The sequence below is a fragment of the Mauremys mutica genome, chromosome 3 (assembly GCF_020497125.1).
Source record: "Mauremys mutica isolate MM-2020 ecotype Southern chromosome 3, ASM2049712v1, whole genome shotgun sequence".
Classification (NCBI taxonomy): domain Eukaryota; kingdom Metazoa; phylum Chordata; order Testudines; family Geoemydidae; genus Mauremys; species Mauremys mutica.
Genome location: NC_059074.1, coordinates 155,336,280 through 155,357,914, shown reverse-complemented (window position 1 = coordinate 155,357,914; position 21,635 = coordinate 155,336,280). Strand labels below are relative to the sequence as shown.

Sequence of the window (21,635 nt, the reverse complement as noted above, 5' to 3'; positions counted from 1 at the left end):
TGTAAACAACATAAAATAATCCAAAGGAATTTCTGTATTTTAAAATGAGCACCAATGCTTTCTATTTTTCCACTAACAACTCTTGATAGTATGTATATTTTTCTGTAAGAGAATTCTGTTTTCATTACTTTAATCCATTTAGTTACTTGTTTCCTACAACTTCCCTCATCTTTAAGCATGCTGATTCATACTCATACTAATTAGAGTCACGCAAAAGACTTCAAAAAAATAAAAATGTAAAGAGAGCCCACTAAATTTGGGTTTTTTCTTTAGAAACAAAATAAGACGTTCAGTAAGATTATTAATATTTGGCTTACACAGCCTTATCTAAAAGGATCTCAAAACATTCTACAAACTGAAATGGATGCACAAACAAAGAAATCATGGAGTCTAAAGGATACAGTAGGAAAGGAAGATGGTGTAGATGCAGTAATTGTTTAACACTGTACAGTAGTTTTCTGTGCAAGTAGGAAGAATACCTATCTGCAGGAGTGAATTAAGTACAATGTAATTACCGTAATTGTATTCTGGCTAAGGCTTGTCTATATTAGAAAAGTGCACCGGTTTAATTAAATTAATTAAAAAATAGTCTAGTTAAAAAGAGCACAAGGCCTTAATGTAAAAACCAGTTTAACCCAGATGGTAGACATGGATTGACGTAAACCAGTTTAACCCAGATGGAAGACATGAACAGACACATGGGTTAAAACAATTTAATGTCTTGTCTCTACTACAAAGTTAGGTTGTCGTAACCTGCCTTGCATCAACCTAGCTGTGCATGTGTCTACACTTAAATTTGTCTCCCACCAGTGTAAGCGCCTAATTACAGTGACACAGTAACACCACTTCCACGAACAGAGTCACTATACTAAGATTGACGCAGTCCTCCAGCTGCTGTCACACAAACTGATTGCCCAGCCTGGTGACCACACATAGCAGCTCTCCACTGTTGTGTGCAGCTGTCCAGTTGACCATGCCAGTTACATGCTCCAGACGCACTCTGGCCCGGAACAGACAGGAGATATTGGATCTCCTGGTCCTCGGGAGAAAAGGCTGAGCAGTCACAACTACAAACCAGATAGAAATGAGGACATCTGCAAGCAAACCACATGGCAGATGCAGGAGAAGGGGAATGATGGGGATCAGCAACAGCACCTCATGAAAGTGAAGGAACTGAAGCAGGCATAGCATAAGACCAGGAAGGCTGAAAGTCAATCCAGTGCCAAGCCACAGACCTACTGCTTTTACCAAGAGCTGCATGCCATACTTGGTGGAGAGCCCACCATCACACTGCAGACCACCATGGATAACTCCAAGGAGCCTGAGACAAAAACTCCTGCTATGAACAGCAAGGACAAGGAGAAGGAAGGAGAAAGGACATGGGACTAGGGGTTCCAGGTATGCTGCAAGCCACGACCTTCTTTGTAACTCCACTGCAGTCCAGTCAGTCGAGCGTGGTACCTTTGAAGAGCCTTCAGGTACGTGTGTAAATGTATCTCCCATTAGAATGATGTACGCAGATACCCATTTTTCATTAGAAAAAGTAGCGGTATAACAAAGGGAGGTAGCATTATCAGCTTTTCATTCCCCTGTACAGTTAGGCAGGGAGTGCTATGTGGAGCAGCTTGTTTATGTACACAGTGATGTCCCCTGAATCCTCCTGAGAGATCTCAATGAAACTTTAATGGAGGTACTCTGCAATCCTCTTCCAAAGGTTTTAGGAATGGCAGCCTTATTTCTTCCTCCATGATTGAACACTTTCCCATACCAGTTGGCGATAACTTCGGCAGGCATCATTGTGGTACACAAGCTAGCAGCATTTGGGCCCAGACTGCTTTGGGATGCCAGCAGAACCTGTACTTTCTATGCCTTTGTAACCCTCAGGATTCATATGTTAGCTTAAACCACCTCTGCTTGTAAACAATGGTACCAGTATTCAGTGCCATTACCCTATATATGCATTGTTTCATGTAACCATGCAATACACTCCTTGTTTCCCTCACCCCGGCGGGCCATACTCACCATGACTACTGGTGAGTGGTTCAGCGCACAAGCAATCCAAAGCAGAAGTGTCAAGCAGGTCTTGTTCAAAAATTTAGGGAGCAGGAAGGGAGTTCTGAACCTTGGCTTCAGCCTTCCATAACAACTATACTAACAATGGTACTGCTGTGTATTACCCATCTGCTGCCATTGCGGCCTTGAGGGGCTCTCCCTCCACAGCTGCAGAACGCCTAAGCCATATGAGGAGGAGAAAGAAGAAAACTCAGGGTGACATGTTCAATGAGATCTTGCAAGCCACTTGCTGCATCACACTGTGAGTAAAAAGCCTGGAGGGTGAACATTGCAGACAGCATAGAGAAGGAAAGAGTGGACAAGAAAACACTCAAGAGCCCCAGCAGGAAAAGGAGATGCACCAGGTCATAATGGGGCTTCTCTGGCACCAAACACAGATGCTGCAGACTCTTATGGACATGTAGGTTCAAAAAAAATCACTGGCTTGCCTTCCGTTGCAATCCACAGAAAATTGCATTGCAGCACATTCCTTCACCCCCCTTAACATTCCACGTGGCATTGGGGACACATCCCTACCCCCCACTCCACCCTGGAGGATATTACGGACAACTACAGCTTCACATACAACAACTATGGCTTTCACAGATCAGTATATGTGTAGGTAAAATGACATGAACGTTCTTACCTCTTGTTGTTACATTAAAAACTTAATACAATAATGGATTTGCTTTTAAATTGCACAGATTTTTCTTTGCATTGGTTTTGTGACAACGAAATTCTATTCTTTGGAAAATAATTGATCTTTCTTTGTTTATAACATACGCTGCAGAATACCTAGCGGCACTGTAATCATCCATTTACTTATTAGTGTACAGTGGGAGAGAACTCATAGGATCAGGGACAAACAGTGTAATAATTGTAAAGTACAGCACGCACCAGAAAATTAATAGATTAATTGGCACTTATATTCATAGACGTAAACCAAGCACCACACAATTTTTAACAGGCCCCAAACTGTAGAGCCAGGTAGAGCACAGTCCACCACAATGCATTACTGTGGCTCATTGTTAAAGTGGTCTTTCAAGGACTCCCTCAGCCATATAGTTCTACACTGAGCTCTTGGCTGTTCAAACTCAGCAGTCAGCCACTCCACCTCCAGCCCAGCAACAACTTTTCCCCCTTTGCTTCACAGATATGGTGCAGGACACAGCAGGCAGCTATAACCATTGGGATAGTCTTCTCTCAGAGACGCAATCTTGTTAGGAAACACCATCACTGTCCTTTAATCTACCAAAAGCACATTCAACTGTCATTCTGCACCAGCTGAGCCAGTAGTTGAATCTTTCCTTGGTGTTGTTGACGGTAGCTGGTGTACGGCTTCATGATCCAGGGAGCAAGGGGTAGGCTGGGTCCCCCTGGATCACTACTGGCATTTCATCATCATCTATGGTAATCTTCCGGTTAGGAAACAATGTCCCTGCTTGCAGCTTTCTGACTAGTCCTGTGTTCTTAAAGATGTGAACATCATACAACTGACCAGCCAACACTGATGTCGGTGAAGCATCCCAGATGATCCACCAACGCTTGAATTACCATAGAAAAGTAGCTCTTTCTGTTGACCTGCTCTGGGGCAAGGTAGGCTGGTGACAAAAGAGGGATATGCATGCCATCTATCGCTCCCCCCACAATTCAGGAACCTTATTGCTGCTAATCCATCCACTATGTCCTGCATCTTGCCAAGAGTCACAGTACTCTGTAGCAGAAGGCAATTAATGGCCCTGTACACTTGTATGACAATGGCCCCCACAGTGGATTTTCCAACTCCAAAATGATTTCTCACTGCAATGCCGGATTGCTACTGGTCAAGTTTTCACAGTGCACATCTCCATTGCCAGTATAGCTTTCATTCTGGTATCCATGAGGTGGAGGGCCAGGGTGAGCTTGACACACAAATCCAGCAAGGTACCCTTGCACATCTGCAAGTTCTGCAGCCACTGCTTGTTGGGCCAAACCTGTATTATGATGCAATCCCACCAGACAGTGCTCATTTTTCGGGCCCAGAAGCAGGTCTCCAACACTGCAGCTGCTCTATGAACAGTACCAACTACCTTGAACTGATTTTCGCTACTTCCCACAGCAATCCGTCCTCGGCAAAAAAGTCATGTTCCCCACTGATGCGGTTCCTCTTGCAGCTCTACCAATACCAGAGTATCATGCACCCTATACTTGCAATGCTATTGACAATAGCGCAGAGCTGTGACGGTTCCATGCTTCTCTCACAGATTGTGGATAGCAAGGAGGGCTATGCAGGTTCATGGGATTTTTTAAAAAGGCTCAAAAATTATTCCTAGTTTTCTAGTATAAACACCACCAACGCCAACATCCTGATTCTTATGAAAGGTGCCATGGACTCTTTAGTCACTCCAAGCAACCAGGATCTGTTTTAAATGTCAGAAGGGGGGGAAAAAAAGCATTTCCAGCAGCATACTGCCCTCTATTTTCGTAATAGGAGAACACCACAGAGGGAGGAGTGCCACATACCCAATTACCAATATTACTTATTGCAACGTCTATATGTTATTTGAAGGTCACCTATCCGAGAGCTAACCCTGATTGTCTGGTAAGTTCATAACATAAGCAGAAATAACAATTGCAGTGTTTTCTAAAGGATGGCAAGGGTGTTGAACGGGAATTGACAGAGCTGAAGGACAGGCAAGATTGTGAGAAGCCTGTCCACACTGGACCTGCTTTAAGTCAACAGTACTAGGGCCCCACCTTCACAAGCAGCAAATTCACCTTCGTTTCTTTTTGGTCTATTTCTGAATTGTGGACTCTACAATTAAGCATAAACATTTGTCATCTTTTTTCCTAGTGCAAGAAGATAAATTGATTATCAACAAATTCTAAAGATTTTATTGCTGAACAATTCTATAATAAATGTGCTTCTGCAGAGACTATGTCATCACAGGAGGATTTTTTAAGGTGTCAGAAGGACTAGTCACAGCAAATTTCAACTTTAGTTACCACTGTGTTTGTACTGAGTCAGCAACAAGCAAGAATTCTCCTAAAATAACATTTAAGTGGGAAAAAAGATGTGAAATTTACTTAGTTTTTTTCATTATAAAAAAACAAAAACCACACAAAACTCACTAAAGACTCATCCAGTATAAATGCTTAAAAAAAGCATAAATCACCAATATGACAACTAAATCTAATTTATGCACCTTTAAGTACAGATAACATCAATCGTGTGGGTATATTTACAACTTTAGAAACAAATACCAAAAACTCATTAACTGCCAAGTGAGTGCTGCTGCTACTGCTTTGGAAGCAGAATAGTCCCAGCTCTTTAGAACGTTCATGTTCAATAATTATTTTGGCATATGCCAAAATTTTCCTGAGGAACGTAACTGACAGGAAGGAAATAGAGATTAGCAGTTTACAACTCAGCTAAACCTACACAGAATTTCATGGGACAAAGAAAAAGCAGCCCTCTGGCTAGAGAAGCTTCTTCATGCCAACTTTCAAAATGCCGCTGCAAATACGGGAAGTGTCAGAGTTTCTCAAAAAAAAGTTCAAAGAATATTTTATAATGGGAACTAGCTGGCAATCTAAACATAAGGGGAGGTCACAGATTCCATTAATTTCCATGACCTGCATGACTTCTGCAGCGGCTGATGCGGCTGGCTCAGGGGCTGCCCAAGCTGGACAGCTCCTGGGTCAGCAGCTGCAGCAGTTTGGGTGTGTTTGTGGGACGGGGGGCACTCAGGGAGGGGATTGGGCTGCAGGGCGGTGCTCACCTGGGGTGGGTCCCTGGCTCCCAACAGCATGCCCCTACAGCTCCTAGGTGGAGGAGCCAGGGGGCTCTGTGCGCTGCCTACAACCGCAGGTGCCGCCCCGGCAGCTTCCATTGGCTGCAGTTCCTAGCCACTGGGAGCTGCGGAGCTGGCACTTGTGGTGGAAGCAGCACTCCAAGCTCCCCTGGCCGCACCTCCTCCTAAGAGCTGCAGGTACATACTGGTCGGAGCTGGGTAGGAAGCCTGCAAGCCCATCCCTCCCCACACCAATACCAGTGGGGGTCCCGGGCCACCCCGCCCCCAGAGCACCTGTGGTTCCCGGCCCAAATTTCAGTTAGGGGTATATAGTAAAAGTCATAGACAGGTCACGGGCCGTGAATTTTTGTTTATTGCCCATGACCTGTCTGTGACTTTTACTAAAAATACCCATGACTAAAACATAGCCTTAGTTCTAATTAATACTGTTGAGCCTAGGGCTGAGTATTTGTAGTGTTACTGAAAAGCAACAAGAGTGATGTTGGAAATATGCAAGACAAAAGTCAAGAGACTAAAGGTATGTCTACACTAGAAACTAATATAGGTTGACTTGCAGCCACCACAGTAATTACTGCAGTGGTGCATGTCCACACTAACCTCCTTGGGTAGGTGGTTAACCTCCTTGGGTAGGTGGTGAACATCCTGACCAGGAGCACTTCCACCGACTTAAGAGGGGCAGTATGGGGAGCTGAGAGCCTTGTCTCTCAGCTCCACTGGCAGCTCCCTGCCAGGAGCCCAGCTGCCCCACAGACTCCCGGTGTGCTGCCTCCCACTGAGCAGTTCCCGTCTGGAGGCGGGGAAGCCACCCAGGGCTTCTTGCCCTTGGTGAATGGGGTCCAGCTGCCCCCCTCCATCTGCTCCCGGCTGGGAGCTGGGCAGCCTTGTCAATTTCATAACTCTGAGCTGTATAAGGGCTTCTCCCCCTGGCTCCTGCCATGAAATTGACAAGACAGCCAACAGCCTAAGTAATGCTGTGTCTACACAGACACTTCTACACCAACATAAGCCCTACCCCTCTCATGGAGCTGGAGTTATGTCGGTGTAGTAGGGCACTTATATCGGTAGGACAAGGCAGTACTGTAGACACTGACACAATTAGGTCAAAGTAAGCTGCCTTATGTCAACCTAACTGTGTAGTATAGACCAACCCTAAATCTGGTTCCTCCATAATTTAATGATGCTGCATCACTTACAACGGTAAATGTTGCAATGATTAGATTTGTTAGATCATGTTTAAAGTAGGATAGAATTGGTTTAGTTTCACACTTCTCTGCTATTGCTGATGTTAAATAAGATCTCACTTTTTTGCAAGATGGCTGATATCAAGAGCAAACTCAGATTAGAATTATTTAGCTACGTTTAAGAATGTATACTTCAGGAGAAGGGCTTCTTTACATGTAAGTTTTCCAAACACTCTACTGTATGAAATGGGGCAAGCAGTTTTATACATTCTCAAAACCACACTGAAGTTTCTTAAAGGTTTACCATAGAGTCTTATGTTTCTTATAAAGGGAGCCAAAAGAATAAATCAAGTGTCAGCGGAATACTGTAACTCAGGGGTAGGCAACCTGTGGCACGTGAGCTGATTTTCAGTGGCACTCACACTGCTGGATCCTGGCCACTGGTCTGGGGGGCTCTGCATTTTAATTTAATTTTAAATGAAGCTTCTTAAACATTTTAAAAACTTTATTTACTTTACATACAACAATAGTTTAGTTATATATTATAGACTTATAGAAAGAGACCTTCTAAAAATGTTAAAATCTATTACTGGCACGCAAAACCTTAAATTAGAGTGAATAAATGAAGACTCAGGACCCCACTTCTGAAATGTTGCCGACCCCTGCTGTAACTAAAGCTAGGTGTTAACAAGATGACAGCCTAAAAAAAGAGAGAGAGTGCTTATATAGATATATAGATATATATATATATAGATATAAATAAATAAAACAGAGTTTCCAAAATGTATCGTTGAGGAACTGCTTTATTACCAAGCAGAAAGCCAGATCACATGAGATTTATATTTACCCTCTGTTCTTTCAGATACTCTTGAACTTGTAACTCAATCTTGTAGACTTTGGATTAGCAGATTAACTATCAAATGCTTTAGTTAAAACAAATAAAGCAGAGGCAGCATGTACTGATTGATTTGTTGCCCATAACTAACAAAACATAGTTTATAAATTCAACTTCCCAAACTAATGACTCAATTTTGGGATCTAAATACTAATACTTTACAAAATCAGATTCCAAAAGCTACTTAAATTTCTTATGAAAGCCAAAGCCACACCTATTACAGAGAAATTTGCAATTTATCACCACCAGTTTCATAAGGTAACAGAATGGAAATAATTCTTAACTCATAGGAGGCACTGTAAGGTGTAAATTAAGTTTTGCAGAGTGCAGAGATATAAGGCAGTTTGGATCCAATTTTCAGAGGTAGCGAGCAGCTCCTCTTACTGAGTTCATCTGTAAATGGTGCCTACTTCCCCCTGTGATTCTAGCCTGAAAAAAAAACAAAAAAAACTGACCAAATCTATAGAGCGAATGAATTCATGTCAAATCTGCAAATCAGTTTTGATTGATCAAAAACTGCATTTTTCAACAAATAAACTGCAAAAAATTTCACACAGCTCTATTTAAGAGCTTAATTGTAATGGGCATCCATGTTTAAAAAAATATCTTGGCCCTATTTACTACTGATGCTGTTTGCTGGCTTTTTCCATTTCACTTGGTTTGAATAGTAAAACTAGACCATCCATTTATGGTTAGTTTCACTTCATGTTCTCATGCAGTAGAGCAAAGACAAAGTGTTAGGTGACCACAAGCAGTGGTGGGCAAAGTCTAAAGGTTTTGTAAATTTTGTTTTCAATACACAGAAACCCAAGAATTTTAATCTGAAGTGTTTTTTCTTCTTCATCATCACCTCTGCACACACCACAACACCCACCCAGAGCTGGGATACACAGACCTGTGCTCCAAGACAGCCTCTCCTGCTTGGAGAAATCAGAGGAAGCTGACTTCGGGAAGGTCCTAAGAAGATTTCTTCTCATTTTACAAGTAATATGCAACAAGCTACCCAAGCATTCCTTAATGCCCCACAAGTCTATTGTGTCTTCAGTCTTGCTGGCTCGCTTCACACTGCATTCAGGAGAGAATAGGAAATAAGCGTGTAGACAGTAGAACCTCAGATTTACAAACACCTTGGGAAAGGAGATTGTTCATAACTCTGAAACGTTCGTAACTCTGAACAAAATGTTTTGGTTGCTCTTTCTAAAGTTTACAGCTGCACACTGACTTAACACAGCTTTGAAATTTTAGTATGCAGAAGGAAAATGCTGCTTTTAGCCAATTGAATTTAAATGAACCGAGCACGGAAACAGTTTCCTTACCTTGTCATTTTTTTTAAAGCTTTCCCTTTATTTTTTTAGTAGTTTATGTTTAACAGCAGGGCTTTGGAGCGGACCCCGGAGCGGGAGCGTGGAGGCAGCTCCACTGCTCCGGAGCTGAAGTTTTTGCCTGGAGCTGGCCCACAGCTCCAAAGCCCTGTTTAACAGTACTCTATTTGCTTTTGGGGGGGGGGGGAGGGGTCTCTGCTGCTACCTGACTGCGTACCTCCAGTTCCAAATGAGGTGTGTGGTTGATCAGTCAGTTCGTAATTCTGGTATCCATACCTCTGAGGTGCTACTGTAGGTTTTCCTGCAGCTCTAAAGAGTTCAATTTGCCCTGACAGAAGAGAGGTTGTGGCCTTCTTTGCTTTTTTATAATGTAGAAAAAAAGATTCTTCCTACTCCAAAAAAATATTAAGCATGTGCAGGATGAATGAGTTTTTACTCTTCGGTACCATGAGAACATAACATAAGTACATAAGAATGGCCGTACCGGGTCAGACCAAAGGTCCATCTAGCCCAGTATCTGTCTACCGACAGTGGCCAATGCCAGGTGCCCCAGAGGGAGTGAACCTAACAGGCCTCTCCTGCCATCCATCTCCATCCTCTGACGAACAGAGGCTAGGGACACCATTCTTACCCATCCTGGCTAATAGCCATTTATGGACTTAGCCACCATGAATTTATCCAGTCCCCTTTTAAACATTGTTATAGTCCTAGCCTTCACAACCTCCTCAGGTAAGGAGTTCCACAAGCTGACTGTGCACTGCGTGAAGAAGAACTTCTTTTCATTTGTTTTAAACCTGCTGCCTATTAATTTCATTTGGTGACCCCTAGTTCTTGTATTATGGGAATAAGTAAATAACTTTTCCTTATCCACTTTCTCAACATCACTCATGATTTTATATACCTCTATCATATCCCCCCTTAGTCTCCTCTTTTCCAAGCTGAAGAGTCCTAGCCTCTTTAATCTTTCCTCGTATGGGACCCTCTCTAACCCCTAATCATTTTAGTTGCCCTTTTCTGAACCTTTTCTAGTGCTAGAATATCTTTGAGGTGAGGAGACCACATCTGTACACAGTATTCGAGATGTGGGCGTACCATGGATTTACATAAGGGCAATAATATATTCTCAGTCTTATTCGCTATCCCCTTTTTAATGATTCCTAACATCCTGTTTGCTTTTTTGACCGCCTCTGCACACTGCATGGACATTTTCAGAAAACTATCCATGATGACTCCAAGATCTTTTTCCTGACTCATTGTAGCTAAATTAGCCCCCATCATATTGTATGTATAGTTGGGGTTATTTTTTCCAATGTGCAAAGAAGTGGGTATTCACCCACGAAAGCTCATGCTGCAAAACGTCTGTTAGTCTATAAGGTGCCACAGGATTCTTTGCTGCTTCTACTTTACATTTATCCACATTAAATTTCATTTGCCATTTTGTTGCCTAATCACTTAGTTTTGTAGATCTTTTTGAAGTTCTTCACAATCTGCTTTGGTCTTAACTATCTTGAGTAGTTTAGTATCATCTGCAAACTTTGCCACCTCACTGTTTACCCCTTTCTCCAGATCATTTATGAATAAATTGAATAGGATTGGTCCTAGGACTGACCCTTGGGGAACACCACTAGTTACCCCCCTCCATTCTGAGAATTTACCATTAATTCCTACCCTTTGTTCCCTGTCTTTTAACCAGTTCTCAATCCATGAAAGGACCTTCCCTTTTATCCCATGAAAGCTTAATTTACGTAAGAGAGAACTGTGAGCATATCCAGAAACACAACAATGAATCTGGTCACCTTTGGAATATTTTATTCACAATCCTTAGGGCTAGAAACTTGTTTTTCAATGAAGGCTTACATTGATAGTTTATTCTCAAACTTTCCCACACCATCACTGGTGTGCAGACTTTTCAAGACCTGCCAAATCATTTAGAAGACAAACTAAAACACATTATGGACCCAATGCCATGGTTCCACATTTAAGGCTGCAACTGGGATGTTATGAGTCCTACCCCTCCGCTGCATACACACAACCACAAGTCATCAGTAGGACTTTGATTTTAGCAGGTAAAATCTTTAAAGATATCATCCTCACTGAGCATCTCAAGCTTCTCTCAGCTCCTAACACTGAGCAGACTGTGCATGCACCATCCCTACACAGTAACTGACTATGTCGTCTCCAGCCCAGGGCTAATGCTGGACCTTCCTGGTCCGGGATGGAGCTGGGCAGTGGAACTGATGCTCATTTCCCTACCACCTGCCCCCAAACCCACAGTGTCCAAGGAAGAAGCAAATCACTGAGTTGAATATAGAACACATAAGAGTCAGATCAGAGGAGGGCGACAGCAGATTGGGAAAAGAAGTATCTTAAGACTGGGGGTGGGGAGAGAAACAGGAACTAGCTGGGTAAGGACTCTGTAAAGGAGGGGGGAATAAGGGATGGAAATGGAAACCAAGAAGAGGCTGGGACTAAGATCTGAGAGGGGAATGGGGGTGGAAGGAACACAGACTAGGAACCAGAGATGGGGATGCATTTGGACTAGGAACCAGCATAGGGGAACAGGGTGGGGGAATCTTTAATTATCTGATCACATACTTACTGCCCCCCATAGAACCCCTACCTTATTCAGTGCACAGGATGGACCTGCTGTGGGGATAAATCAGTCTCCTTCACTATAGACCCGTGTATTATTTGTTCCACTGGAGCAGGTGGATCTAGGCCCAACCATAAGTAAAGGCCTGCCCCCTCAATTAAGATGGAGGAACCACTGTGCCCAGGCCACAATTCATTTCTTGGGACAACAAGAGAAAAAATAGGATCAGGACTGAAAGTCATACTATAAAAATCAGGGATCCAGAGGGGGACACCAAGCAGAGAAGCCCAGACAGTGCCCACTGCCCCTCAAAGGCATTCAAGAAGTCAGTGGACATTGCCCAGACAAACTCTGCTTGGAGACATGAGCAGAAACAGGCTCTGCAGTCACAGATTATCCCCCCTCTCACCGTCCAAGTTTCCTCCGCCTCGAGTGATGGATGACCATCTTGGTTAGTGCCAGGAGAAGCCTGACATGGAGTTCCCACAACTTCGTGGGGCCACAGCTAGGGTGCAAATATGACGTGTTGGAAGGTTTGCCGTGAATGAGGCAGGAGATTGCAGGAACAGAAAGGACAGTCTCATAGGTAAAGCAACTGAATAATGCACTGGAGAACTAGATTCTATCCCTTCCTATGATAGAGTTCCTATGTGATGATGGGCAAGTTATTCAAACCAAACTTTTCACAGGTAGTCACTAATTGTGTAACTCATTTTCTGTATACCCAACGTGAGATGCTAGCGTCTGATTTGCAGAAGTGCTGAGCACTCACAGAAGTAACTGAAGTTAATTAGTGGTGTGCTTTGAACATTAATAATACTCAGTATTAGGAAAAAGTCAAGTCCTGGGTATCTCAAATCGGGTACTCAAAAATAGTGGAAACTTTTCACCTTAATCTCTGTGCCTCAGCTCCCCACCTATAAAACAGGGATAATACTACCCCATCCTCACAGAGGAGTTGTGATGATGAATTCATTAATGTTTGTGAATCACTCAGATACTACAGTGACGAACACCACAGAAAAGCCGATGCGTTAATTAATTGCGTCTTCAGAGCAGGGTTTGGATGAAGGGTAGTAAATAAGGCTTCAGGCCGCACACTGAACCGTGAGGTTAAAACAAAATATTCAGTAGCTGCTCACTGAATAAGTACCTTCCATCCAGTGCACTGAATAAGGCAGGGTTCCTGTGGAAAAAATAGTTTGTGATAATGTAATTAAAACTGTATCGTAATGCATATGCACATGGGGGCTGAATTAAAGTTGCACATTAATTCTGGCATTTCCTAACTTCTGAGTGCTTGACTTCGCAACCTTAACAACATTTTAAACAGTTTTTATGTGTTTAATAGACATTGCTGTTTTAAATGCCTTATTTATTTTGGGACCTGATCAGCACTCCACCCACCCCCACACAAAAATGGTCAATGGAGATTTTGCAAGTGAGCAGAACTAAATGAATAACCGTCATAGTACTTGAGACATTTTTCTCTTCCCTGTTGGTATGTCTAAGGCAACACAAACATGGGAAACTGTAACTTATCTCTCTATATACACTGTAAATCACAATAAGTGCTTTTAATTCATTTGGAAGAACAGATGCTATAAAAAAGATTGTAAACTTAAAGCTTCAGTTTATTACTTTAAACTACAGTCAGAAATAAGAATATTAAAAACCAAAGGTTTTTTGTTTTTTTAAATTTCATAAATATAGACTGTATCCCCATTTAATTTCAAGCTCTCTCTCTCCTTCAACATTTCTTCATGTGGCGTCTCTGTAGGTTGCAGCCTTCCTAAAGAGAATGTGCCTAAAGGAAAATATGTCTGCAGATAAGGTTAAGTAGACAGTAATTATAAATTAATAAGCCAAAACTAAGAGGATAAAAAAAATCAAGTATAAGGGGAAATCTGGATGATAGGACATGTGACTAAAATACGAAGGAAACAAATAAACTGAGCAGTTGGACACCTACCTGGAAATACACTCACTGATGCTAAAGTCTGTCTGCTTATCACAGACCCCTTGCTCACTGCTGTACAAAACACAGCCCCTTATTCTGCTAAATTTGCAAAAGCCACAAAAAATCAACATACGACTGAGATTTAGTATGAAATCCAAATAGTTTTAAGAGCTGCTTATAAAAAGCCAGGGTGCGCAAAACGTGAAAATAAAACCAGCAGGGAATAAATAATAAGACTGTCTAGATCAAGCATCCCCTCCCCACGGAGCCCAACTCCAGGGCGCTGTCTCCACACCCGTGAGTCACTTGGGTGCACGCAAAGAGCGTGGCAGAGGCGTCCGGGGGGTGCGGGGAGACGAGCACCCGGGGGCGGGGGTCTCCCTCTAGCAGTGGCAGTGTCACGGGACAGGGGCAGAGCGGACGTGCCGGACACGCAGCAGCGGGACCCCGCGAAGCGGTGCCGCCCGGAGCGCCCCGCAGCACCGACCCCCGTTCCCACATCCGAGCCGGGGGGGGGTCCCCTTACCTGAGCCGCAGCAGCGGGAGGAGGCCGCAGCCCCCGGGGCTCCCCGCCCCAACCCCCTCACTCCCTCAGGCTCAGCCCCGCATGGAGCCGGGGGCCCGGTGACCGCGGCCGGGCCGCCGCGAGGGGTGGGAGACACGCCGGGCCGCCGCCATCTTCCCCGAGACCACCCCTGACCTCCGACCTCTTCCCAGGGGTCACTTCCGGGCCACTTGTGTCAAACGTGGGCTTCCCCCTTCCCTGCTTAAAGGGGCAGCGCCCAGCGCCCGAGCCGGGCTGCCGCAGGCTGAGTCTGGCGAACACACCCGAGCGCTGAAACGTGCCGCGCCAAGCCCGCCGCCAGCAATCATGGGCCTGTCTTAACAGCGAATTTGCGTGTCATCCTTGCGCAGGGGCCATGCTAATCTTCTCCGTCTCCTTCCAATTTTGTAGACCTGTCAGAAACAACACTCCGGGCTGTTTATCTTTGCCTTTGGGGGGGGGGGGTCACAGTTTCCCGCTTTGAGCCACAACCATCAGGGCTCCACGCTTTCATGGAAGCTGCGAGTCTCACCCCATCCCCTGACTCCAGAAGATGGGGCTTTAGGAAAATCACCCAGCACCACAAGACTCCCCCTCAACTCACAAGAGTTGGCAATGCAGCCTCAGTATAAAAAATGAAACCCTGGTACTGCCAGGAGATAGATTTCTATGGGCACTGGGAAGGAGGGGAGAGAAAAGTGTTGCCTTTCTTTCCACTCAGCAAAATGACACACTCAGACCCAAACTTCCCTGCCATGCTGTGGATTTGACTGTCCAAACAAGCCTGGGTTTATGGATTTGGATGGCAGGGCCCAGATCCTCAGCGGCTTTTAGATTCATAAGATGCCAACCTGGCAGCCCCAGGGATCAGCTCATCCCCCTCCCCTCCTAACCCTCCCACCCACCAGTGAGCCCCACTAATCTGCAGCTCCTCCCAGCACCTCCTACCCACCAGGATCAGCTCATCAGTGGAGTGGAGGAGGCACTAGGGAGGGTGGAGCGGGCGAGGAGGCAGGGCTTGTGGGAAGGGGTGGAGTGGAGCAGGGCAGGAGTCAAGCACCCCCTGGGAACTTGGCCCCTGTGTTTAGGTTCCTAAATTCCTCTGAAATAAATTGAAATAAATGGAAGTTAGGAGCCTAAATACTGTACCTTTGAGGATCTAGGCCTATGAGACTTCTGTGAGGATATTAGGTACCAAGGGAGACACCAAGGGAGCGACTGCCCTTGAAATGCATATGCATTCTGAATGTTACCTATGTAGAGGGGAGGCGAGTCAATTTACTCACCAATTCTGTGCTACAGAATTCTTGTCTGACAAAATATTTGCACAGACCATGAATTCCTATCTGTGCAAGAAACCACAGACAGATTTTCTATAGGGATCACATACTAAAAGTAGAAATTATAACAGGAAGATTCACTTTGTTTCTCTTCTTAGGAATCGAGTACCTAAGAAGATAATTTACTATAAGATAATTATGCCCGCACGCGCACACACACAATGATTTCAAATTCCTTTTTATGAACAACACTACAAAAAGAAAACCTATTACAGCACAGCCATTACAATACACCCTAACTAGACTAACATCACTAACTAAAGATTTGTTATTTTCCTTTAATCTGAAGACCATAACACAGGGCCTAAACCTCAAAATATATACACCACCTTACAAAATAAATACAGAGATTGGGACTTCTGACAATCGGAGATCTTCTGCTTTTACATAGTCTTGCCTTGATATTATATTGACAATTAAATAAAACATTTAGTTGTATTACGTAACCAGTTGTTTCAGCATCCATACTACTGAGCACAGACACAACTTCAAAGAAGAAAGAAAAGAAAACTTGACAATTAGCGTAGCCATTAGGCTCACACACGTCTTTGGCGCAATAATGCAGTGCACCTCCTGAAAATATTTGGCCTCCAGTCTGTGGTTCCTCCTTTATGGGGGGGGGTTCCCTCCCCCACTAGTCTCAATCTTACTGACTTCTGTAAAATTATAGCAAACCTTATTGAGATCCAACCCACAGATTCAGTCTGGGTTACCTCTGGAAGCACGGGCAGTGGGTATAAGAGACTTGGGGCAGCTAAACCTCCCCAAACGGGGCAAGAAATATCGGATGCAGCACACCTCCCTTTGGAGGTGCGCTGGACCGCCACCTTTGGAGCGCTGCTGCCGGAAGCTCCCAAGAAGGTGGGGAGCCACCAGCACCCAGACCGTGGCCTTGCCCATGCTCCACCCCGAGGCCCCGCTCCCTCTCTGCCTCTTCCCCCAAGCCCCTGACCCCTATCCTGCCGTTCACTCACATCTCTCCAGGGGAGAGGGTGGAGAGGCACAAGCTGGAGGGCGGAGGGGATGCGGGAGGTGGGGGAGGCAGGGGATGGAGAGGGGCAGAGGGGGCTTCAGGGGAATGAGGCAGAGAGGGTGTAGAAGCACAAGCGGCAGACGGGGGGGGGCCTTAAGGAAGGGGGTGGAGAGGTGTAGGCAGGGGGGTTTGTGGGGAGGGGACAGAAAGGAGCGAGCTGCGAGCGGGAGGTTGTTCGTAACTCTGAACAAAACATTATAGTTCTTTCAAAAGTTTACAGCTGAGTATGACTTAATATAGCTTTGAAACTTTATTATGCAGAAGAAAAATACTGCTTCCTCCCCTTTTTTAGTACTTTGCTTTTAACACAGTACTGTACTGTCATTTTGTGTGTGTGTGTGTGTGTGTGTGTCTCTCTCTCTCTCTGCTGCTGCTGCTGCCTGATTACATACTTCCAGTTCCAAATGAGGTGTGTAGTTGAGCGGTCAGTTCGTAATTCTAAGGTTCGACTGTATATTCAAGTCAGCAGTATATTCAAGTCTGACTAAATTCATCCCAGGGTACTTAAGAACTAGCTGAAACAATTGCAGAACCATGAGCAATTATCGTCGAGAATATGGGTGTGATCCCAGAGGGCTGGAGAAGGGCAGACATAATACCTATCTTTTAAAAGTGGGAACAAAGAAGTGCTGGATAATTATAGACCAGTCAAAAACTTCAATATGTGGAAAGATACTGGGATGAATTATTAAACAATCCATTTGTAAGCACCTGAGGTTAGTACGGTTATAAGGCACAGCCAGCATGGATTTGTAAAGAACACCTGATACCAAACCAACATAATTTCTTCTTTCACCATGTTACTGGCCTAGTGGGTAAGAGGGAAGCAACAGACATGAGATATTTATTTTTAAAAGGCTTATAAACACTGTCCCACATGACATTCTCATAAGCAAACTAGGGAAATGTGCATCCACCTTAAAGTAACTTAATCTAGACCACAAGCACAACTGGTTGAAAGACCATACTCAAGGAACAGTTATCAATGGTTCGCTATCACATTGGGGTGACATATGGAGTGGAATAGTCCTGGGTCTGGCACTATTCAATATTTTCATTAATGACTTGGATAATGGAGTGAAAGTATTCTTATAAAAACTTTGCAGATGACAACAAGCTGGTTGCAAGCACTTTGGAGGACAGGATTAGAATTCAAACTGACCTTCATAAATTAGAGAATTTGTCTGAAATCAACTAGATGAAATTAAATAAAGACAAGTGCAAAGTACTTCACTTAGGAAGGAAAATGAAATACATGCTACAAAATGGTGAATAATCGGCCAAGTGGTAGTACTGCTTAAAAACGAGCTGGGGGTTATATTGGATCACAAACTGAGCCTGAGTCAACAACATGATGCAGCTGTGAAAAAGGCTAATATCATTCTGGGGTGTACTATAATAACAGAAGTGTCATAAGTAAGACACAGAAAGTAATTGTCATATTCTGTTTGGTACTGGTGAGGTCTCAGCAGCAATACTATGTCCAGTTTTGGGCTCTATACATTAGGAAAGATGTGGATAAACTGGAGAGAGTCCAAAGTAGAGCAACAAAAATGATAACATCTTTTGAAAACCTGACCTATGAGGAAAGGTTAAAAAACCTGGACACATTTAGTCTTGCGAAAAGACAACTGAGGGGGAACCTGATAACAGTATTCAGTTATGTTAAGGGCTGCTATAAAGAGGATGGTGATCACTTGTTCACTGTGTCCACCAAGATATGACATGAAGTAATAGGCTTAATCTGCAGCAAAGGAAATTTAGGTTAGATATTAAAAGCTTTCTAACTATAAGGATAGTTAAGCTCCAAATAGGCTTCTAAGGGAGGTTGTGGAATCCCTATCATTGAAGGCTTTTAAGAACTGGTTGGACAAACACCTTTAAGAGATGTTCTAGGTTTACTTGGTCCTGCCTTAGCACAGGGGCTGGACTTGATGACTTCTCAAGGTCCCTTCCAGCCCTACATTTCTATGATTCTATGGTTCAATGGTCCTGAGGCAGGATTTGGGCCAATGTGTGGAGCCCACCCTGCATGTACAACCTTCCAACAACAAATTCGCATGAGGATAGGAGCCATACTGCTAAGAAGCAGGGACATAACCACAGAAAGCCTAGAACATACACTGAGCTCCATCTCTGTAAATAGGACTCTGTACCCCTAACAGACTTGTGCAAATCTCAGGGGATCCATAAGATTGGTAGGCTAAATATTACCTTTTTGGGGGGGGGGTACCACCCTTCTTTCCCCATCAGAAGCATTTAGAGGAAATTCTGCAAAGGGAATTTTGCAGAGTTTTCTGGTCCCTATGCAGACCAATGTGGTTATGGGAGTGATGATGATGATGCAGGTATTTCCGTGGTGGGGTATGATCTAGATCTCATTAGGAACTACTGTTCAGATTTATGCTTCAGTGGTGATTCTATAAACAACAGTAAGAAAATGGTTTTTAAAAGCCTTACTAAAAATCAAGATACTAGGAAAAACTTTCTAACTAGAAAGGTAGTTAAGCTCTGGAACAGGCTTCCAAGGGAAGTTGTGGAATCCCCATCATTCTCCAACCTTTTATTTAAAAGCCTCCAAAACACCTGTCAGGAATGGTCTAGGTTTACTTGGTGCAGGGGACTGGACTTGACCTTTCCAGGTCTCTTCCAGCCCTACATTTCTGTTATTCTATAGATCACATCTACTGCTCCCTCCCTCCCACCCCGCCGCCCTCATCCACCAGACCAGTAGCTCTATCAAAGAAGAAAATTAGATTGGTTTGGCATGATTTGTTCAACAGCTCCATTCCAGCTATTCCTTATAACCCTATTATCTTCTAAGTGCTTACAAATAGATTGTTTTATAATTTGTATCAGAATCTTTCCAGGTATCAAAGTTAGGCTGACTGGTCTATAATACCCCAGGTCCTCTTTGTTCCCCCTTTTAAAGCTAGGTACTGTTTGCCCTTCTCCAGTCCTCGGGGACCTCACCCAGTCTCCATGAGTTCTTGAAGACAGTTGCTAATAGTTCTGAGATTGCTTCAGCTAGTTTCTGAAGTACCCTAGGATGCATTTAAATCAGGCGCTGCTGACTTGAATACATCTATCTTATCTAAATATTCTTTAACTTGTTCTTTCCCTATTTTGGCAATACAAGGAGATGAATCACATAGGTACTCATGCGTCCTTGAAAAGTGAGTATGTCCCTTTTTTAAAGCCTGTCTCACAGTCCTTGTCTCTACCTTCCCACCACCACCCTCCCTCTTTTCCTCCCTCCCAAATAAGTTACATTCCATATTTTCCACCTCATCTGGAAACAGTTTTCTTCACTATGGGAATCACTTGATTTTTATCATCATTCCATTAAAAACAAATATGTTTCTATAGTTTTTCACTGGGATCCTCAAACTTTTATGGGCTTTGGTTTAAGGCTGAAAAGAAAATGGAACCAGTCTGGTTTCCATGAGCCTGCTAATGTAAAAAAAAGTTTTGGGAATTAATAACCCTCCCTCCTCCCCACACTTTCTTTAAATTAGTTCTCAGCTAAAATGGACGGGGACAATAATTAATCAAGCCCCATAGTGCTGTATGGGCGTGGCGGGGGGGGGGGGGGGAAAGGAAGCCTGCTACTATTAGGCATGGATTCTGCCATAAAACAGTCTGTCAAGTACAAAAGAAATATAAAAATCATCATATAATGATTTCCACTGCCAGTAGTATTTTAAAACATACTACTGGAGATGGTTATTCTTAACTTTCCATGAAACTGGCAATACTTTCATATTCTAATGTACAGACCATTAGTGCCTTTCTTTGTCCTGTGACTTAATTAACCTTCATTTATTCCTTCCACCCACACATATTTATGTTACAAAATTAATAAATCTAGTAAAATCCAAGCAACTTGATCTAGTTTGCTGAGAAAGTGTGGGCAAGTTACATCACTTCTTTGGGCCTCAGCTTCCTCATCTGTAAAACTGGGATATTGCTACATCCCTTCCTTTGTGAAGCATTCTGAGATCTACAGATGACAATGGGGAAGTTAATATTAGTATTGTTTACTAGTAACTGACATTCTAGGAATTTCAGCCAAAAAAAGGGAACGGTTGGAATTCCATCTCTACTCATTTTGGATAGGAACGCTGCACTTTTTACTGACAAAATACCCATTTGAAGTCTCGAAATGCTTTCGGAGCTGATAAAATGTTCTCCCCTACACAACCACAACTCTTTCTTCCCTGCCTGTCTTCTCTCTTTTCATGTTCGCTCCTCCACTCTGGAAACAATGCCTGCCTCTTCAGCTTCTCACACAACCCTTCTAAATTGTAATGCCACTACCCAACTCTTCTAAATCCTTCTTCAAGACCTCTCTGCCAAGCAACAGTGTTTGGTTGTGTGTCAGTCAAGGCTGGTTTACTAGATCAGCAGCATCTGGCAGAGCACATGGAGCACAAACCTCTTAGCAGTTTTGAAAATTCTGATTGAGTGGCCTGCCCCTTAACCATGCTCCAGACATGCCCTCTGGGAGCACTCAGTCCCCATATTTCTCAAGAGACTGGGACATGACTAACAAGTTGTTCTGAAAATCTTAAGTGCCTAAACATGAGCTCTGAGCCTCAGCTGGAGCACTCAGCAGGCCACTTATGCACACACAAACTTCTGAAAATTCCCACATAAGTGACTTTTCCTAAGACACATAGGGCCTGATTTTGCAAGGCACTGAGTGCCCTCATCTCCCTCTCAAATCACAGAGAGTTGTGGGTGCTCAGCATCAATCAAGACATGCTCAGTGCCTCACTGCTTAGAATCAGAGTCACAGTAGGATAGTGGCAGAGGTAGGAATACCACCCAAGAGCCTGGACACCGTAAGATCTTATTGTCCCTTCAGTGTCTGTTTATTGCCGAGTTAAATGGATGTCTATTTATTGTGTAAATAAGA

General features: G+C 43.7%; 1 protein-coding gene and 1 non-coding gene across 2 annotated transcripts in view; both read right to left on the bottom strand.

The window, feature by feature from the left end:
* The window catches only part of LCLAT1 (lysocardiolipin acyltransferase 1), a 223,294-nt gene extending 208,821 nt beyond the window's left edge, over positions 1–14,473 (bottom strand). Inside the window, exon 1 of the mRNA XM_045010360.1 lies at positions 14,324–14,473. The gene's annotated coding sequence lies outside the window, so the exon portion shown is untranslated. The remainder of the gene's footprint in view (positions 1–14,323) is intronic.
* Positions 14,474–14,664: 191 nt separating this feature from the next.
* LOC123367723 lies at positions 14,665–14,769 on the bottom strand. Its single transcript, XR_006578608.1, has one exon. It is a non-coding gene; the product is annotated as a U6 spliceosomal RNA (small nuclear RNA).
* Between the last annotated feature and the right edge of the window lie 6,866 nt (positions 14,770–21,635).